Here is a 16,644-nt window from a genome sequence, read left to right as displayed (position 1 = left end):
ATCTGCTAAGAAAATTATACCCATATGCATCCAGTGTCAACTATCCCTGAAGTCATGAGGATATAAGGAGAGAGCATGAAGGTTAGCATAATGAATACTGATCAACATGTACAGGTTGATGAAATGAGCACTGCAAAATGAGAGAGAAGCAAATGGGAACACAGGATTGATTAGATGCAGGTAGATAAAGCTTCTGGGTCTCTGGACTGTTAGAAAGAATTGTTGTTGCTGAGAGTTGTTATGGCTGCTTCTATCACTTTTGCCAAAGCATACCCACTGGACCGCCCAAAAAAAACACAATTGAACCTTTGCACAGAAAATTATTGTGCAGCATAAAGAATGTTTATTTATATATTATTTGTTATTTATAAAGTGTATCTTATCTGAACACACGTATCAATTTTTTTAGTGGAACGGATTAATAGCATTTCAGTACAAAAATTCACATTGAGATAAGAGCATTTTGAGTTAAGAGCTCAGACAAGGAATGAATTAACCTCATAAGTCAAGGTAGGACTGTACTGTGGTAAGCTGCCATAGAAGGCACAAATGCAGTTCCACGTTATCTGCCTTGTGCAATCATAATGGTTATATATATTTATATACAGTATAACATTTTTTATCTGTATGGGGTTTAGAGGCAGTTACAGTCTCCAAAATACTGTATCTTCTCCAAAAGTTAGAGCAAGTACACAATGTTATTCCCTCCAAACCACTTTTACCCTCATAACATAGGCTGAGAAACAGTGGCTGACCTGTCTGAGTCAGGATGTGAAGATGAGTATTCCTGGTCTCAGTCTAGCATTCTAAATTAGGAACAGGGAACATATGGTTCTCTAGAGGTTGGATTGCAACTGCCATCACCCATCACTATTGGTTATATGTTGACTAAAACTGATTGGAAATATAGTTTGTTAAAACATGGAACACTATACATTGTCTTGTCCTGATCTAATCATTAGAATACCATGGCTGGGGTTGCACCCCTTCAGACCATGGGTGACAGCTTCCACAATAAGTCTTCTTCCACAGACTAAGGAAAATATTTTAAACAAAAAGTAGCAGATGAAACTAAAAGACAAGCAAAATACATTTATTACTAATTCAAGTGTACCTCTTTTGACATAAAGGATCCTACTCCTTCTTTTTACTATCTTATCTAGTGTTTTGGAGAACCATATTTTAACAGTATCACAGGTCGGATTGATCTATTTGTTTCTACATTAGCTTTTATCAATTCGTTTGTCACTTTCTACTGTGGGACAAATTTGTAGTCACTTCAACTGTGGGATAGTGCAGCCATTCTTAGTCTGCCCTTTCAATGATTTATTCAACGTGCTGAATCTGTTTGTGGGATAGGGTTCACCATGCTCGATAGATCCTTGGAAGTTCAGGCAAAAACTCAGAGTGGATTCACTGTTGCACTGATGTGGATGCCACTAGTTGCCACAAATATATGACAAATACAGGTAAGCTTATTTCATCATTTGTTCGAAGCATCTGAAGGGCCGCCATATTAAATATTTCCCTTTCTATGTGTTTCATCAGTTTCAGAGGTCTTGCTCCATACTCTATGGCCAGCAGGGTGTTTTCAGTAGTAACGCTATTGTGGAATGCTTTCCCAAGAGAAGTTCTTTAGATCCTGACATTTTATTCTTTTAGACATCTGACGAAAACATGGCTTCCACAAGGTTTTCAGTTGGTTCCTCCATGTAGCTACTTTATAACTATTCCCCATAATGTATTTTTTTCTTTGTGATATTTGATTAGGAAATATAGCTTTGTAGTAATTATATTTTATGGATTGTATTATGTTTTTACTGTGCAAGTGCTTTGATCTCATTTGTGAAAAAGTCACAGGTCAGAGTTTTGAAAAAGAAAACAACAACATTAATAGTTTGTTTCATTTGTGCAGATATTTGGGAGATGGTGCACTGTCTTTCATAAGTTGTTCTTTCTCCAGGGTGAAACAGCTGTAGCAAGGAAAGGAGAGTAAAATCTGTAGGCTTTGAATATCCTGTTTCTCTAGTGCACTGCTTTCCAAACATTTTATGTTGGTGACACACTTTTTAGAAATACTTTTTTTCGCAACACAGTAGATTGGTTATACTAGCAAACCAGAGGTTAAACCAACCCTTTATCAGCTATATAAACACATACATAAATTATAATAACAAAATGTATGGGGCACAACATATCTCATGAAAATCTTTCATTTATAAATACAGTAGAGTCTCACTTATCCAACATAAATGGGCCAGTAAAACTTTGGATAAGCGAATATGTTGGATAATAAGGAGGAATTAAGGAAAAGCCTATTAAACATCAAATTACATTATGATTTTACAAATTAAGCACCAAAACATCATGTTTTACAACAAATTTGACAGAAAAAGCAGTTCAATACACAGCAATGTTATGTAGTAATTACTGTATTTACGAATTTAGCACCAAAACATCACAATGTATTGGAAAGATTGACTACAAAACATTGACTACTAAAAGGCCGACTGTGTTGGATAATCCAGAACGTTGGATAAGCGAATGTTGGATAAGTGAGACTCTACTGTATTTAAATATATGATGTATTGCTTAAGGTTTCTTGTTACATTTGCACAACACATCTACACACTGCAGCCGGCACACTAACATGCCATGACACACAATTTGGAAAGCTCTCCTCTTGTGGTTGTTGTGCCTGTAATTTTTCTCTTGCAGCCTGACAACCTACTTCTGATGGTAAAAATATTCCAGGTTTATGCACCAAAAGAAAAGATTGCTGTGGCCTTTTCTAGTGACCATTTATGCATTACTTTTTAAAAGTTATATATATATTTAAAAGGAGAGTGAAGCAAAATGAAAAGATGGTGAGAAACAGAAAAATAAATAAAAATGGGGCCACAAGAACCACTGGTTTCATATCCAATATTGGCAACAGATGGAAGTTCGCTCTCCTCTACTTTCTACTGCAGTCTTCTTTGGTGCCAAAAACCTTGTTCCAAGGAATTTCCTAGTCCTCTGGAGCTGGTTTTTAGGATGCCGCAGAACTACAAGAGAGAGAAGGACTTGATGATTCTGGTAAAAATAAAGGACTCCTGCTGAAACGCACAATCAGGTTCTAACCCTAATTGGCAATTCTAATTGAAAGTAATGGGGGAAACTTCTGGTTGAAATGTTGGAGTAAAGCAGCCAAGATACTTTGCTTTAGAGAAGCAGAAAATGTACACCCCTCTTCCAAGGCAAAGTACCTAGCTGTAGCTCACAAAGGCAAGTCCAGGAAGGATATTCTGGTACCTGAAAGAGAAAGGTCCACATGTCCAAGATATTCCAGTATCTGAGAAAGAAAGCCCCACAAGTTCATTTCTGGTAGTGAAAATAGGTATAAACTGAATCAATAATAGCTAGCCACCCTTTTGTGACATCTCAAATCATATGCTGCCCCATAAACTGGCCCCATAAACACTAGTGTGTGAGAGGAACAAATAGCTCTACCTGGTATACAGCAGCTTCCTACACTATAGTTGTTACTCTCATTCAGGACCAAATATACACAGAAATGGCTTTTAATCCCAAATGTTCACACTGCAGCATAAAAAAAGACATCACAGGAGTACTCCTCTGCATTGCTTCCAGTGTTCTGCAAAAAAAAAAATGTCCATGCAACTGCTGCTATTTGTTCAAGGTTATTATAAAGCATTTATCAACACATTAGCCGACACTGTCTACTTACCATTTAAGACTGCAGTCATATCTTCTTAAGGGTATTGCCAACTATCTGGAAAATGCCGAAGATGCTTATAGGGATCTCTACAGAGGATAATACCCATGATGGCAGCTCCTTCTCTTACGAGTAGCTTATCTGCTAGTTGGAAAGCTGTGATTTATTTCTTTTGGGTGTGGATATGCAGCTCATTCATGGAGCCTTGGCAATAAAAAATGTTGGGGGAAGTTGTAGTTTAACAGCACATTTTTCTGCTGTTTGAAGGGAGTTATTTAATCTCTTCAAGCTCAGAACTGTCTCTGTCATCATCAAAAGAGTGGGTGAATTTACCCTGAGAGGGACTGAATGCTCACAAGTAGGCATGCTTTTAAAGACAGCAGCCTGATATAAAGGGGTGGAAGTAGCGAATAAAATAGAATTTGCATTCTACAAGCATAGACACACATTGGCAGCCACTGGAAATCTCTCCACCTTTCAGATCTGAGGGTTATCTGTGTTTGAAGAAATATTCCTACGTCCTTCATATATTGCATATGCCTTGCATTGTTTCAGATATATATTTTTGATTGCTTTTCAGTAGTACCAAAAACAATTATACATTAACTGTGATCAAACTTCTCTCAGTAAAGACCAAGGAGAGCTAGTAAAAGCTACTTTTGAGGAAATAATTCCTAGAATCCCCCAGCCAGTTTGTGTTCATGCCAATTTAGGGAGTTCAAATCCAAAGCTCTTTTCCAGGTTTTGTTTTGTTACATATAAAGTATGAGAAGGAGATTTTAGCAAAGTCTGATGAATCCTGAAATAAACTGTTTGTGGGAACCTAAGGTAGAAAGAAACCAGACCATTGAGGGAGACTGAGTGTGCTCAGCAAGAACAGAATGCTGACAGCTAGGAAGGGGATAGGAAACCAGTGAAGAGAGGGAATGTAATGGAGTGTCTGGAATATTGAATAGATAGCATTCTGTGGCAGGTCTGGCTTACCCTTTTTATAACAGAAGATTCTGGGGAAGTGCCTTCCCTCACCCCTTAAATTCATATTGGCAGTATTGGGATGTTTGCAGGATTATATTCCAGCTGGAATTGCTTTGTAACCCCACTGACTCCCTCTTCAGGTGCTCTGACCCAGATGGAAAATGTAAACTGTTTTGAGAATCCTCAAATACCCTTCATCTTGAAAGTGAAGCCTCCGGTGGTCTAATGGGTTAAACCCTTGTGCCGGCAGGACTGCTGACTGAAAGGTTGGCGGTTCGAATCCGGGGAATGGGGTGAGCTCCCTCTTCAGCTCTAGCTCCCCATGCGGGGATATGAGAGAAGTCACCCACAGGATGGTAAAACATCAAACATCCGGGCGTCCTCTGGGTAACGTCCTTGCAGACAGCCAATTTTCTCACACCAGAAGTGACTTGCAGTTTCTCAAGTCATTCCTGATATGGAAAAAAAATCCTGAGAGTGTCTCAATCTGTTCATTGTCTTACTGTATTTCATGTGAGTCTTAGGTTTCTTTTACATCAGTTGTTACACTTTCAGGAAGGTTTCATAAACAATATTAGTTGAAGATGTCCATATGTAGTGTGTGTATAAAAGTAATTTTGAAAGTAAATCAGTTAGCCCTTCACATTTGCTGGGGTTAGGAACACAAGACCCCTGTGAAACTAAAAAATGCTATTTTGTTTTATCTATGAATTTCCAGTCTTGCACTATGACTGGAGGAAAGTCCCCTTCCACTGACCATATAATCTTACTGGACAACCTAGAGATTTCTAAAGAGGTGTTCTCTAGAAATCTTTAGGTCTTCCAGCATGACAGGAGGAATCTGACCACTGAGTCACATTGTAGGACCTAAATATTTCTAGGAAAGAACACTTTTAATCAAATTGATGAATGTTTGAATAATCAAATATGCAGAAGACAAAACCAGAAATGTTAATTAATTTTTCTGCACAACACTCCTTTTTAAAACCATTAAAGCCTGGGAGCAGTCAGGTAGCCACTTAAGCTGGTAATATGCGGCAGGAAATCCTCAATTAAAATTTCAACTGAACTAATTAGGTAGCCTAAGGCTAGTCACTATCTTTCACCTCAGCCCTCTCATATGCAAGATTCTGATATTTCCCACCCTGTAGGGTTTTTATGAGGATTGCAAAGATAATTTATTTGAAAATATTTGAATACTGTAACTTCTAGGTTTTTTATAATTATTTAAAAAGTAGCGTAGAATAGCTTGGCTAAGATCGCCTTCTCAAGGAATTCTATTTAATTTGTGGACACTTTCTAGTTTTTAAAAGTTTTTAGTTCCAAAAAGGCTTTCTTTTGCTTGCCATTATGTGCACATTTTGCATTTTCAAACCAGCTGTTCATTTTTAGCAAGAATAACACATTTCCTTATTGGTGCCAGATCCTGCTACCACCCCAAGTATAGCGAGAGAGGTAAGGTTTGCAACAGTAGAGTGGGTTTCAAATAGGATGACTTCACTGGCAGACACTCTGTTACGTATATATTTAAAATGAAGAAATGTCATGACACTGAGAATATGCTATTTATGCTGGAAGAGAGAAATATGTTTATTTTTTCATCTGTAAAACACTCTGGATACATGATTGTTCTTACAATATGAACTCAGTTGATTTGTTATCTAATATAAAACTTAATACTGAATCTGCAGCTTTGATTATTTAGGATGGTGTTCTTGTAAGCCCACTTCATACTACTTCAGGAACATACATATTTCACTTATGGTGCAAGACAAGTCTTTGAATTACTGTCAACATTGCAATTTTGGAAATAGAAACCCACTGTTTCTTCTTTTTTCCAGGGTATAATTATAAATATGTATGCCTCCCAGTAACAACCAGAAATCTTGGTGCTGGGTTTAACTACAGACTCAACTAGTCAATTTTTTTTATTTCCTTGCTTCTCTGTGTGTAATTTGCTTGATGAAGAATCTGAAGCTTACACACTTTTATGGAATGTCAGTTGAACTTTTTAGTTTGTCTGTGGATATTCCTTTCCTTTTCTTCCTTGTAAATTACAATAATATATTCTGCTTATACTCCCTCTCAATTTTCCTGCTTCTTGTAAATAATTCTTATTTCATAAATGATGCTTTTAAAGAATGAATTATTCCTCATCTTTGAATTCTTAATTCCTAGGATCTTTCTGGAACCTGGAGAAATTAATCTGTTTAGCATCCTCAGTCACATAGGAAATTAATGGAAATAGGGGGAACCTTTTCTGGAGCCCTTTCTAACCAAATGAAGTGAGATATCAGTTGTTCTGAGAAAAACACAAGGTTTCACAGAGGTATAAACAAATCCTTAGAACCTCTCAACAAAAAGCCCAATGATGGCTATGTGCTTGAAAGGATTATCCTGAACACTGTATTTCTTAACTGCAGTGTTTTGTTACAGGTTGCACTTCTAACATAAGCTTCACAGGCTCAGACATAAAATTCATCTAGTTCAGAGCACTACTTTAAATTGGATTTGTAGGGCCTGCATAATAATGGAAATGGAAAGAGTTCAGACAGGCCTCGAAGTTGAAGACTAATCTAAAACACATAGTTTCTCTTAAAAAGCTTTATACAGGCATCAGAGTAATTAGGCCTTATCTGAAGCAGTTCTTGTGTGTAAATTATGCATAGTTTTAAGTTGCATACTCAATGGTACTTTCAGCTTAAACACCAGCAGAAATAGATGCAATTGACTTTTGAACAGGAATATGTGAAAAGTTATGGAGATGAAAGGAGATTTTCAGTTGTTGTACCTGCATGTGATTATACACATAATTACTTTTTTCAGAACATACATAGGAATTTTTTATTTGAATAATATAACTTAATTTTGGCTTTTATGTCATAGTGTTTAATAAATATTTTAAAACTGATGAAGTATCCAAACGTAGGCACCCAGAAAAGGTTGAGATACAGCATCAAGTGACATTGTGGCCTTACTCTGGCTGGTGGCATAAAAATGAATAAAGATATCTACAATATCATACTATAAAAATGACAGTGGAGTGAAGGACTGAACAATTAGAAGATTAAAATGCCATTTAAAGGGAATTCTACAGCAAGAGATACTATTCTAATATCTTTTTCTTTTTTCAGTCATTTCCATAAATATTATGTTAATTTGTATAAGTTGACCAGGTAGGAATTCTATATTGTAAAGCCATAAATGCATCTTGATGATAAATAATGATTTTAATTAAAATTATGAATCTAAGAGTTTTACATAGCAAGTTACAATGATTTTATATGAGTCTAATACAATATAATAAATATATTTGTATATACATATGTATATACACACACATATATATGTATATATCCGTACACAAAGCAATCAAGGACATTGAAGTATGGTGGAAAATGTATATTTTAAATATTTAATGAAACAATTAAGTTTTACTGATTAAAGATTCATGATCATTCCTTCCATAGCTTACCACCTTCATTGAAATAATTTGCTATACAATTTCAGGGGCAGATTATGAATATTAACTGTATAACATATATTTTACCCTTAATATTAATGACTCAAATAGCGTATCCCAGTCTTCTGCAATAGAACATTGTCTAACATTTCTAGTCAACAATAAACATGTCCCATGTTGCTGTGACTGAGCCGTTTAAAAAGGTTCCTATATGCAGATGGCAGCAACAGGCATGTTGTGAAGCTTACTGAAATCTATTTAGCTCAATGTTTTACAAGTGTGGGGTGGCTGCTTTATTCCATTGATAGTTTCATGACACATAGATACTTCTTCCCTGGATAATTTTCAATGGGCTAATGCCAATGTGATACAATTTTATTCTGAGATTATACCAATAAATACATTAAAAACCCAAGGTCCCGAATGTATCATTGCTTTGAAGGAAGTAGACGCAGCTTCTACCTAGTTTTATTATCTATTCCTCCTCTACTAAACACGATTTCAGTTGTGTACACTATCCATGCTATATCTGACACCATTTGTGGAGTATGGAAATAGGGAGTGTTCACCAAATGGATTCCGACATTAAAAAAAATCTTGTTTGTAGGGAAACTTGGAGAATATTTTTGATAGTAAGTAGCTGATGGGGTCCAAAGCCATCAAGAGGCCATTGTCATTAGAAACAAGACAGGTAGAGAATTCAAGGCACTACAATACTGAGACCAGTAAAATCTGCAGAGTGCAGTAGCAGATGAAGAATTCCAGTTGTGGAATTCTCTGAAGGCCCAATTGGTGCCAACACTGGAATTCACAGCCAAATCAAATCCTGGCTTTGGGCATAACTAATTTATCCAGGCTATATATGTCCTATAAGTTATATTATTTAAAACTATGTATACAGTCCATGAAAGAGGAATAGGATTATGCTGTTCCAGTGAGGCCAAAACTAAAATCAGTTATATAATTTTGAGGATCAGTATCATCATGAAATATATCACTAGAATCTTTTACACTGAAATAATTATTTTGATTTATCTGCTTGACATCTTAATCCATCAACAGTCTTAATTATATACATGGATTCCAAATGAGCCTGGATATGGCTTTAATGGCCACAGTTGTTGCATCTGAGGAGAAGAGTGGTTTTTTTTTGTTATTTGGGATGAAATATATGGATTGAGAGAAGAACCAAGCCCACAGGCAAGCTTGAGACATGATGCATATGATTTTGTCTTTCTTCAGCAGCAAGCATAATTTAGTAGAATGGCCGATCATTATTTTACAGCTATAGGAAATTATCTCTTGCTTAAGGAATATACAACTATTTTTAGAATTGCTTTTAATATTAAAAGTTCCAAATTACAGCCCCCTCCCCCAATGATGACAATGTGCATAAGGCTTATTTTTTGTACATAACATATAGTATGAATATATATCTATTTGTCTTTGTCATTCATCATAGAAATACCTTAACATGAGTTTAGTGAACTAACCAATCACCTTTTGATACGCACAAACACATACACCCTCCTACCTCCATAGCAACACAACTGATAGCATGGCAACAGAAACTGCCACACAATAGGGGAAAATGAAAGGGGGAAATTGTGTAATGTGTGTACACATATGTGTATGTGTGTATATGTATGTGTATATGTATGTATATATTAGACTACTCGTGTTTTTGTAAAATATACATAAATAATAATTCAGTGCCATATTCATTAACAAATAATACCCATTTTGCAATTGCTTGTGAGTATTAAAAATAATTCATTTCTCATTTAAGTTGCCATAAAGGCGGTATGAAATTAAAGCCTGAATTTCCCATCCCTGGCCCCATTCTTCTCTTTCTTTATTAAGAGGTTTATAGCTAAAATAAAAGGTAATTCAAACCAAAGATAAAAAGGTTTTGCCTTTTAGAATATTAAGAATTCCTACAAAAAGATCTGTGTTATCGACTGTGTTGGAATAAACAACCCACTACTGCAAAAGAAAAAAGAAAAAAAAGAAAAAAAAAGAATTCCTACCTGATGTTAAACTATAATAGTCACCATCACTAGGAACACATCCCCATAGAACATGGTTGGTCTCACACTTAAGCAATCAAGCAATAATCCATATCTGATCAAGGATGGCACATAGTGAATCCCTTCTCAATTTCTTGACAGCTCATTTAATGACAAATTAATACATCCAATATGGGTTTAGACTGACCCATTGATGCTATATTGACGTCCCAGAAATATTTCAAGAGCCAGAACCACCCGGAGAAAGATCCTTTTCAATTCAATTCAATGATGCCCTTCAATTCAATTTGCAGATGTTATTTAGTTTTTTTTTTGTTTTTGTTTTAAAAAACACTTACAAACCGATGCATTAGCTTAGGTCCATCAGTCAAGATAGAATAACTTGAATAAAGGCCAAAGACATTGCAAAGGTTCTGTGATAGGAAACAGACTAAATGAAACTATGATAAAATGTGTTGTCGAAGGCTTTCATGGCCGGGATCACAGGGTTGTTGTATGTCTTTCGGGCTGTGTGGCCATGTTCCAGAAGCATTCTCTCCTGACGTTTTGCCCACATCTATGGCAGGCATCCTCAGAGGTTGTGAGGTATGGAGAAAACTAAGCAAAGAGGTTAATATATATCTGTGGAAAGTCTAGGGTGAGAGAGGTCAGTGTGAATGTTGTCTAGTTAATCACTTTAATTAGCATTGAAAAGCTTATCTGCTGTCTTCTTCCTGCCTCTGGGGCATCCTTTGTTTAGAGTCGTTAACTGTCTTGGTTGATTCATGTCTGGAAATCCTTTGTTTTCAGAGTATTGCTTTTTATTTACTGTTCTGATTTTTGAGTTTTTTAATACTGGTAGCCAGATTTTGTTCATTTTCATGGTTTCTTCCTTTCTGTTGAAGTTGTCCACATGCTTGTGGATTTCAATGGCTTCTCTGTGTAGTCTGACATGATAGTTGTTAGAATGGTCCAGCATTTTTGTGTTCTCAAATAGTATTCTGTGTCCAGGCTGGTTCATCAAATGCTCTGCTATGGCTGATTTCTCTGGTTGAATTAGTCTGCAGTGCCTTTCATGTTCTTTGACTCTTGTTTGGGCGCTGCGTTTGGTGGTTCCTATGAGTTCACCTTGGAGGAGGTGAGGTTCGCAGATTCTTTGTGCACGGTCTGTCAAGGCTTTGATTGTGCTCCTTTTTTGACTTGGGTGATGGTTGGAGTTTTTATGAAGGTATCTATCTGTGTGTGTAGGTTTTCTGTAAACTGTGTGGCCCAATTGTTGATTGGGTTTGCGGATGACCAGAACATCTAGAAATGGCAGTTTTCCTTCCTTTTCTTTTTCCATGGTGAATTGGATGTTTGGGTGGATGCTGTTAAGATGGTCCAGGAACTTGCTGAGTTCTTCCTCTCCATGGCTCCAAATTGTGAAGGTGAACTCAACCACCTAAACTGGGCTCTACAGGCCAATGGATACTCCACCACAGACATCAGAAGAGCTGCAAGGCCAAGAACAAGCCATGAGAGTCAAGACAAAGATCCACTCAGAGGAAAGGTGTTCTTACCATACATCAAGGGAACTACTGACCGCATAGGGAAGCTGATGAAGAAGCACAACCTACAAACTATCTACAGACCCACGAAGAAAATCCAACAAATGCTACGGTCAGCGAAGGACAAGAGGGATCCTCTCTCTTCTGCAGGAGTCTACCGGATACCATGCAGCTGTGGACAAGTCTACATAGGAACCACCAAACGCAGCGCCCAAACAAGAGTCAAAGAACATGAAAGGCACTGCAGACTAATTCAACCAGAGAAATCAGCCATAGCAGAGCATTTAATGAACCAGCCTGGACACAGAATACTATTTGAGAACACAAAAATGCTGGACCATTCTAACAACTATCATGTCAGACTACACAGAGAAGCCATTGAAATCCACAAGCATGTGGACAACTTCAACAGAAAGGAAGAAACCATGAAAATGAACAAAATCTGGCTACCAGTATTAAAAAACTCAAAAATCAGAACAGTAAATAAAAAGCAATACTCTGAAAACAAAGGATTTCCAGACATGAATCAACCAAGACAGTTAACGACTCTAAACAAAGGATGCCCCAGAGGCAGGAAGAAGACAGCAGATAAGCTTTTCAATGCTAATTAAAGTGATTAACTAGACAACATTCACACTGACCTCTCTCACCCTAGACTTTCCACAGATATATATTAACCTCTTTGCTTAGTTTTCTCCATACCTCACAACCTCTGAGGATGCCTGCCATAGATGTGGGCGAAACGTCAGGAGAGAATGCTTCTGGAACATGGCCACACAGCCCGAAAGACATACAACAACCCTATGATAAAATGCTTTCATAGGTTTCTGGTCCACCCTTCTTGACATTTTCAGCAGTCAGTAATTTTATGCAGGTTGTTTCCTCTGTCTGACGATGGTATACACTAAAAGATCATTCATATTTTCTGCTAAAAATGCTATGTTGCTTTTTAAAATGCAGAATGTATTAACTCAGTAGGTGGTCTGCATTGATTGCAACAGAAATGCTGTGATGTCTTTATATAACAAACTATAATGACTTTCTCCTCCCTAACCCTACCCCCTTCTTACTTGGTTGGAACAGAAATATAGCTTAGTACACTAGGCAAATAACCCTTTGTACAATGTGATGAAGTGAGTACGTTCTTCACAGGATGTGTAAATTTGGACGTACTGTAGGTAGTTGCAGGTTTTTCAGGCTTGGTTTTTCATTTTATATAGAGATTCTTCCTCTTTGTCCTGCTCTTGCAATCAGACTTGTGTGACAAAAGTAATAATTCAGAATGTTACTTTTTTCAGAAAATTTGATTTTTGGCTTTGAGAAGGTCACTTGACTTAATGAGAAGGTTACAGGATTTTAAAAATGTTACATATTGAAAACAATCCCAAAATTCGTTGTGTAATTAGTTTACCTGACTAAATTCAAACCCTGTTTTAAAAGCCATGAAGCCAATCCTTGAATAGTTTAACATGGTAGTCACATTTTTATTTTGCAGCCAATCCATAGCTATATAAAGAAAAAAACTAAGGGAAAAATAGCAAACTCTGGCATTGGTACACGACCTTATCAGCATCTGGCAGCATTTGCCATACATATGATGAACACTGTTTATTGAGAAGAAAACAAGGAGTTTGCATGAATTCTTCCTTGTTTAAAAATTAATGGTTTCATGGGTCTCCTTCCAACTATTTAAAACATTAAAATCTATTTTTATTTGTATTTCATCCATTGTACTGATTATACACATACAAATGAACTGACCATAAATAATATCTTAACAGACCCCATTTTGACTCACAAATAAAATGTTTTCTCTGTAAGTCCACAGTTTGCAGGATTTTGCTAGATAAACAATTTAGGGGTTGTCTTTCCCCCATGTTTATGCATTGTACAATTAGAGTTTTTAAAAAGTCAAACTAATTATCTGTATTCAGTGAAATTTAATAGAGCTTTCCCAGCTCAGATGGGTTAGCATGAAATTTAATTTACCCTAATCTGTCAGAGACCAAGGAAGCGTGAAATATATTGTACAGGGGAATTACCTGTTTTGCAAGATTCTAGGTCAGGGAACATTTCTGTTTGCTGCTCTAAAAATTAGGAAGACATGCTTGTGAAAAAAAGTATATCCATGTGTTAAACAATATAAATGTTAACTGTAAAAGCATTAAACTCTAATATGTTCATATTTAATCTAACACATCTAAATTTTAATTCAGATTTTAAAAATCAAAATGAAATAAACAAATGCCAGATTCTTAACTGAAAATATTCTGAAATAAAAGAGGTTTATGAGGAGACAACTTATGAGTTTGAGATAGGTCTCATTCAGAAAGTGCTCTTTGTGGCTGCCATTCCAATACTTGCTTGTTTCTCCTCATAATATTGAGAATTTAGTTCAGCTTCATTTTAAAATGTATATTCTGCTTTTCAGCAAAACCCCGTCAGTGTTCACAACATTAATAATATACAACTCCATGATAAACATTTAACATTTAAAAATGGTCACACAAAATCATCATTAACCAGGAGTCAATTATATTTAAAGTGATGCAAAGCTGTGGTCTCATGCCCACTTACCCTGCTGTATAGACTGAGATTTTTTTTTTCTGCATAAAATCAGATTTCATATTCCTTAGCTTATTGTCTTTTTCTCACCCTTTGGCAAAGAAACCCAGTTTATAATTGCACAGAGTCTCTGGACACTACTTACATGCATAGTTCACATTATATTGCTTGTTTAAGTATCTCCTTTATCCTGCCTTTCTTCATGGGGACAACCTGCATAGAGTTCCCATAGAACTGGGTGGAATTCTTCTTATGATATTCAGATCACAAAGCTGATGAGAGCAGACAAAGTGCTATTAGGCATCAAAATCAATTTCGGCAAAGCAGCTTAGGCAAGAATAACGATGACAACTGTAGACATGCCCAAATTCTAATGATAATGATGCCTAACGACACAGGTATTGTGAGATGTGTCTCTGACTAGAGATGTAGGCCATATCCCTAAGGGTGCAGGTGTAATGTAAATAGCATGTAGAATATAGAATACAAGGAGAAGAATGAAGCACCTTATTTATTTATTTCTGTATTGCCTTTCAGCCTAGAAGGGCAATTCTTTTCTTGCAAAGTATTTAGCAAATTCATCACAATGCTTTTCTGGGGCTCCTCCACAGTTTGGACTCTATGATGTAATGGCCCTTTAACTACTAATAGCAGCTGTGCTGGGCAAAATTGAGCTGAGATACTGAAGCTAGCAAATGATAAGTTTCTTTGATTTTTGCTGCCCTGCAATGCTTTAGAACCAACTTCGCTGGTTGCAAAGTTGGTTCTAAAATAGGCATTAACTTGTGCTCTGCTGATTTCATTCTGAGTCTTTCTCCACCATTGTTCTGGTTGTCCAGTTGCCTGAGTCATCTCCTTATTCCACAGACCAACCAGGACATCAAAAGAGTAATCAACTCTTAACAGCTGGAAAATGATTTTGATTCCTTCAGTTGGCTTTTGTAAATTACTGTGAACATTAATTTAGATTTTATGTCACTATATAATTCTTGCCTGATTCTGTCTAATTTATCGATGTTATATTCAATTCACTGATATTAGGTTTAATTCGATGTTAGGTTTTTAATGCTGTTTTCATATGTGAAGTCTTGTTGGGATTTTATGCCGATATTTATCTGTTTTATGAAGGCATTGAATGTATGCCAGTGTTTGTTGGAATCCGCCCTGAGTCCCTTTGGGGAGATAGGGCGGAATAGAAATAAAGTTGTTGTTATTATTATTATCATTATTATTTAATTTCTTAGATGAGCCATTTGCATGGGCTGAGTGTCCCTGCAAAAGTTAGGAGTATCGCCATAATCAATATCAGCAAAAACAGATCAAGTATATGGCCTGCTATGTGTGTAGGACCAGATATTGATTGGGAGAGGCTCGTGGTTGCCAAACAACCCTTGAAATTCTGAGCTGGCCCTGATGAGGGCACCTCAGCATGGGTGTTAAAATTCAACACAATGAGTTAAATATCGAGACAAACACTATCACTTCCAGCAGTTCAGGCAGGGAGACAATTGTACTGTGGGGTGAATTCTCATCCTGTTATTATCCCATTACTACGTGTACATTCTCTAACCTTTGAGATTGTTGGACAGGGTACCTCAATAGGATAATGGATTCACAAAATATCACTGTAATTCCTCTTCTTGCGCATTATATTTTGCCTCCTTCTATACTTCCTTAGTTACCATAATCAGGTTTCAGTTATACCTGCAAGGTCTGCTTACTATCCAGGATCAAGTTCTGTATCATACAACTTTTCCCAGTCAGTGACCTAGTGTTAAGCAGTAGCATTTTGTGGTTTGATGGGTTTCTGCTAGAGTAGTCAGAAATCTGTTGATTAGATGGTGAACCAGAAGCACTTCCAGTACTTAGCTAAAGCTGGCCTTTGGGATTCTGTTCAATAGGTGCTCCATTTTCATATTTAGAGAGCAAATATGCTGTTCTGAGAGAAGCCTCCCAAGCTTGTCTTGTTCTGCTGTGTATTACATTTTGATTAAGTAGGCAAAGCAGGTCTTCAGTACGCCTCAGGCTACAGCCCCAGGCTTTGTCCTCTCGCTCTTTGGTTCATGCCTCCGGCAAGATGCCTGTCTTAACATGAAAAAGCCAATAGCAAAGAAAACCATATGAAACGTATGGGGTCATGATAAATCGACAGGTGACTTGAAGGCACATATACACACAAATTTTCCAGATGGAAAGTGCATCAAAGGAAGAAATATTAGATCAATTGTCAATTTTCCTCTCTTGTTTCTTTATAGATCCTCAAACATAATTTGAATTAATAGAGACAACAGAGCAGGCTCTTTCCTGAGGTGGCATGAAGATCTCACCTCAAGGCTATAGAATGGAGGCATGATGAATAATGTCTTC

The 16,644-nt window shown here is 36.7% G+C and overlaps 1 long non-coding RNA gene across 1 annotated transcript; it reads right to left on the bottom strand.

Moving 5' to 3' along the window:
- Positions 1 to 320: 320 nt before the first annotated feature.
- LOC134292489 (uncharacterized) lies at positions 321 to 7,425 on the bottom strand. The gene is made up of 2 exons (XR_009999733.1): positions 3,731 to 7,425; positions 321 to 3,047 (listed from the first exon to the last, which is right to left on the bottom strand). It is a non-coding gene; the product is annotated as an uncharacterized LOC134292489 (long non-coding RNA).
- Positions 7,426 to 16,644: the final 9,219 nt, after the last annotated feature.

This window comes from Anolis carolinensis, chromosome 6 (assembly GCF_035594765.1).
Source record: "Anolis carolinensis isolate JA03-04 chromosome 6, rAnoCar3.1.pri, whole genome shotgun sequence".
In the NCBI taxonomy this organism is placed as follows: Eukaryota; Metazoa; Chordata; class Lepidosauria; order Squamata; family Dactyloidae; genus Anolis; species Anolis carolinensis.
The sequence above is the reverse complement of the archived record's forward strand: the minus strand, read 5'-3'. Positions and strand labels throughout refer to the sequence as shown.